A 6,002-nucleotide genomic window follows, 5' to 3' on the forward strand; every position below is an offset into this window, starting at 1 on the left:
CAAAAGCTAGTTGCATAGGAGAGAACTGATGGTAACTCGTTGGCCTCAAACGAATAAGTGCTGCGGCATGTAAAATAGCATGCCCCCAAGCCGATGTTGGGAGATTTGTTCTCATAAGCAAGGGTCTAGCAATTAATTGGAGGCGTTTAATAAGTGATTCTGCTAACCCATTTTGTGTGTGAACATAAGCTATTGGATGTTCAACACTTATTCCATTAGCCATACAATAAGTATCAAAGGCTTGGGAAGTAAATTCACCAGCATTATCAAGACAAATTGCTTTGATTGGATTTTCTGGAAATTGTGCTTTTAATCGAATAATTTGAGCTAGTAATCTCGCAAACGCCAGGTTGCGAGAAGATAATAAGCACACATGTGACCATCTCGAAGATGCATCTATTAGGACCATAAAATATCTAAAAGATCCACATGGTGGATGAATAGGTCCACATATATCACCTTGAATCCTTTCTAGGAATTTAGGGAACTCAAATCCAACCTTTACTGGTGATGGCCTTAAAATTAACTTTCCTTGAGAACATGCATCACAACAAAATTCACTAGTTTTAAGAATCTTCTGGTTCTTTAGAGAATGTCCATGAGAATTTTCAATAATTCTCCTCATCATGGTTATTCCCAGATGACCCAATCGGTCGTGCAAAGTTATGAACTCATTTGAGTTAGTAAACTTCTGGTTTACAATGGCATGTGATTCAATTGCACTAATCTTGGTATAATACAACCTAGATGAAAGTGAGGGTAATTTTTCTAATATAACTTTCTTATTTGAATCATGAGTTGTGATATATAAATACTCATGATTTTCCTCATTCATCGTCTCAACATGATATCCATTTCGGCGAATATCTTTGAAACTCAACAAGTTCCTCAGAGACTTGGTAGATAATAGTGCATTATTTATTATAAATTTTGTTCCTCCAGGAAACAAAATTATAGCTCTTCCAGAGCCTTCTATCACATTGCCTGAGCCAATAATAGTATTAACATATTCCTCTTTTGACACAAGATGGGTAAAATATATATATCACTTTTGAGAATAGTGTGCGAACTTGCACTATCCGCAAGGCATACATCTTCATTACATATCTTTGCCATTCTCTTCAAAAACAAATAATAATAAAATGAGTAGTATGCACAGTTAAATTGAATACTTGATCAGAATTATTTTTCTAAGAAACACTGTACATAAAATAATGTCATATACTAAAATTTTATTTTAAAATTTGACACATTTAATAATTTCAAAATTCATAAACATTAATATTTCATTATTTATGTACATCACATTTGAAATTTAAATACATAGAAAATAAAACTTAATAATAAGTTCTTTACATTATTTATTTACATAGGTACTTCACAATCCCACATATTAAACTATTCCATCATTGATCAAATGACCAATATTTTCTTCAGAATCCTCAAAGAAATCAGATATATCATAATGAGTGGTGGAGTTCTCAGCATCATTTGAAACAAAATTTGTTTCCTTTCCTTTGTCGTCCTTTTTCAAAGATGCCTGGTAAAGATCGACTAGGTGCCTTGGGGTACGTGATGATTGGATTTTTGATGGTTTAAAATTTCACAAATGAAATCTCGTTGTAAAGTATAGTTTCTAAACCAAACAATAATCCTTTCATACAAAAAGTTGTTTGTCACTAGTACAAACCCCTAAAATTTATAAACCGAAGTATTGAACCTCGGGTCGTTCTCCCTAGGAATTGTAATGAAGTGTTTTGTTATTGGTTGTGAGTTATTTTTTTGTGGTTTTAATAAGAAACATGAAAGATAAATGGCAAAAAGTAAACTAATGGCTAAAAAGGTCTTGGCAAGGGTTGGTGGTCAAGGATCTCTATCCTAATTACTAATCACAATATGAGAACTGGCAATGATTAATCCCATTAAATCATCCTCTAACTAGTAAAGGAAATTTAAATGAGCTATATCAATCCTAGTCCATAGGTCCTAACTCTCCACTAATTCAATTAGTGAGAACTAGAGGCAATGGCTCCCAATCATCAATCTCTTGGACATTAGTAACTCAAGAGGTCTTAAGTTACCTCTCCAAGCCAAGAGTATAAAATTCTACTCTAAAATCTTTCCAAGCATTTTATCAAACACTTGGAAGGCACAAAAAAAATCATAGTAAATCAACAACAAGAACAAAATCTAACAACAACTAATTGCAAAGAATTAACAACAACAATCACAAAGAAACACAATTATTATGAATTACCTTGGATTGAATGGAAAGAAAGTAGAAGAAACAATAGTAGATCTACAACAAAATACAAGAACAACATAAAGGAAATTACAACAAAAGAATAGAGGAAGATGAATGTAACAACAAAGAATTGAAGAGTAGAAGTAGAAGAATGAATGAATGAAAACCTAGATCTAAGAACTAAGCCTAATCCTAATTTTAGAGAGAAGTGAGAGCTTCTCTCTCTAGAAACTAACTCTAACTACCAAACTAAGCTAAACTAAACTAATGGTAACTAGATTGTTCATCCCTCTTCAATCCTTGGCTTAAATAGCATCAGAATTGAGTTGGATTGGGTCCACAAGGCTTCTAAAATCGCTGGCCACGAGTTGCATTAAGTGGGTCATGTGCCATCATCGGCGCGTCCGTGTACTGTGAGCGTGCGCGCCCCTATACGCAATGCAACTATGGCAAATCTTATATCGTTTCGAAGCCCCGGATGTTAGCTTTCTAAACCAACTGAAACTGCATCATTTGGACCTCTGTAGCTCAAGTTATGGTTGATTAAGTGTGAAGAGGTCGGCTTGATAGCATTTGCGATTCCTTTATTTCTTCATGAGTTCTCCATTTCTACGTGCTTTTCCTTCATTCCCTTGGTCCAATCCTTGCCTCCTAAATCTGAAATCACTTAGCAAACATATCAAGGCATCTAATAGAATCAAGGAGAATTAGATTTAGCTATTTTAAGTCCTAAAAAGCATGTTTTTACTCTTAAGCACAATTAAAGGAGAATATACAAAACCATACTATTTCATTGAATAAATGTGGGTAAAATGTGATAAAATTCCCAAAAATCAATACAAGATAAACCCTACAAATGGGGTTTATCAATACGACAGGTACGTGACTAATGGCCCTTTCCACCACAACGGAAACACTTATCCCCTGTTGATTTATTCTGCCCAATATTCCTTTCTTTATCCCACTTCTGGTGAGATCCTCTCTTTTGAACATAATTCTTTTTCCTTCCATAATTTTTCTTATTATTATAACCTTACCATTTACCTCTTCTGGGTAATTTGCCACATTTACTTCAGGAAATGGGGCAGCGCCAGTTGGGCGTGCTTCATGATTTTTCAATAACAACTCATTGTTGTGTTCAGCAACAAGAAGGCAAGAAATTAACTCAGAATATTTTTTAAACCCTTTCTCTCGATACTGCTGCTGCAGGAGCACATTCGAGGCATGGAAGGTTGAGAAAGTTTTCTCCAACATATCATGATCAGTTATTTTTTCCCCACACAATTTCATTCGTGAGATGATTCGAAACATTGCAGAATTATATTCATTTATAAATTTAAAATCTTGTAAACGCAAATGCGTCCATTCATATCGGGCTTGAGGAAGTATCACCGTTTTCTAATGATTATACCTTTCTTCAAGATCTTTTCAAAGATCTGTAGGATCTTTTAATGTAAGATATTCATTTTTCAATCCTTCGTCAAGATGACGACGAAGAAAAATCATGGCTTTAGCTTTATCCTTCTGGGATGCATTATTTTCAGCCTTAATGGTATCTCCAAGATCCATTGAATCAAGATGGATTTCAACATCTAGTATCCATGATAAATAATTGTTTCCAGATATATCAAGAGTGTTGAATTCAAGATGAGAGAGCTTCGATATAATGAAAATTTGTTACCTGAGTCTTCCTAAAAATTTGATCAGAGTCTCGTGCTGATAACGTGTTGTGAAATAAATAAAAGATATATTAAATATAAAATAAAGATGTATTAATATATCTTTTATTTATTTCACAACACGTTATCAGCACGAGACTCTGATCAAATTTTTAGGAAGACTCAGGTAACAAATTTTCATTATGTCGAAGCTCTCTCATCTTGAATTCAATGCTCTTGATATATCTGGAAACAATTATTTATCATGGATACTAGATGCTGAAATCCATCTTGATTCAATGAATCTTGGAGATACCATTAAAGTTGAAAATAATGCATCCCAAAAGGATAAAACTAAAAAGAGAGAGAATTGCATTTGTTTATAGTAAGAGAAAGAAAGAGAATATTTTTTATATTGCTTCTGTGTGTGTATATTCCTTGAGGATTTGTCCTCTATTTATACATGCAAAAATTCCATACTTTCAAACTCTCATTTAATTCATTCACTACACCGCCTATCATAAATGGACATCCACCTTGTCATCCTTATCACATAAGGTTCATGTTTCTTTTTTCATAAAACAAATATTCTACTACCTAATTTGTTAGCATTGATTTAATATATCTCATTATGCTTCTTATGGGAAAGCTTACAATTTTTTTTTCTATACAAATTTATGGAACTCTGGACTTCAAAATTATGTTTCGGCGTCTGGTGATAATTATGTTTCCGAAATTTCCCTACCTTTCTCCAATGAGATTGCATTATGTGCATGCTCTTTTTGCACGGTTACAACTTGATCCGACTTACCTTGAAAATCTAATTATAATCAACTATGCTCAATCATATATATATAAGAGTACTATTACACATATAAATCTTTTTGGCATACAAGTCATATAAGTTAATCTAAACCTAATAAAATCTACCTTCACAATGCGCGCGTAAAAATCGCGTTCCTCTTTGTATCTCGCATTCTTTTTTCTCCTCTTTCTCTTCCTTCTTCTTCTTATCCTTCTTTGTATTTCTCCTCCTTTTTCTTTGCGTATTTCATCTCCATCGCCTTTTTTTATTACTATTGTTGTTGCTGCATTTTTTTCCTCCTCTTCTTTCTATTGATTTTGCAACATGTATTTTTTTTCTTTGTTTGATTTTTTCCTCCCAAGAAAAATTATGAGAATATGAAATAAGAAGATGAAGAAGAAGAAGCAGCAAAAGATGAGGATGAGGAAGAGAAAGAATTTTGAATTATGCAAAACTTATCAGCACATATACACCGAAAATTCTTAAATAATACACTCAAATATTTTCGTGTTACATCCAAATATTTTTATATTACACCCAAATTTGCTACAAATACAAAAAAATGTTTCCTCTAATGCTATATTTTTTTTCTTCTTCTTTTTTCTTATTTCTTTTTTTCTTTTAGTTGAATGAATGTAACTTCATCATCTTCCAAGTAATTTTGTAGCATTATGTGTTTTTTCTTCTTTTTTGTTTGATTTGTTTGTTTCTATTCTTGTAAAGAGAGTAAAACAAGAAGAAACTCGAGAAGATAAAACAAAAAAGAAACGATGAATAAAAAAAAGAAGATGGTGATGATGATGATGAAAAAAAGAAGAAAAAGCATCAGAAGATGAGGAGGAGGAAGATGAAGAGTTTTGAATTGTGTAGAACTTATCAGCACACATATACCGAAAAATCTTAAACAATACACTCAAATATCTTCGTGTTATACCCAAATATCTTTGTGTTACACCCAAATTTGCTGCAAATACAGAAAAAAATATTTCCTCTAATGCTATATTTTTTTCCTTTTTTCCTCCATTCTGTACGGGTATGTCTAAAATAAGCTCAACACTTATGTGCTTATTGAATGTGCCATATTTATATAGACCATTAGATTTTATTTAAAAATAATATAATTAACAAAATAATTAATTAATAAATTTTAAATATAATAATCTAATTATTTGTTAAGTAATATAAAATAAATTTTAATTATTTTATATTTTTATATTATAGTTTAAAATATTATTTTAATATAATTTTTTAATATTCTAAAAAATATTTTGTATAATAATTAATCTCAATGAAT

Source organism: Arachis duranensis, chromosome 2 (genome assembly GCF_000817695.3).
Source record: "Arachis duranensis cultivar V14167 chromosome 2, aradu.V14167.gnm2.J7QH, whole genome shotgun sequence".
Lineage (NCBI taxonomy): Eukaryota > Viridiplantae > Streptophyta > Magnoliopsida > Fabales > Fabaceae > Arachis > Arachis duranensis.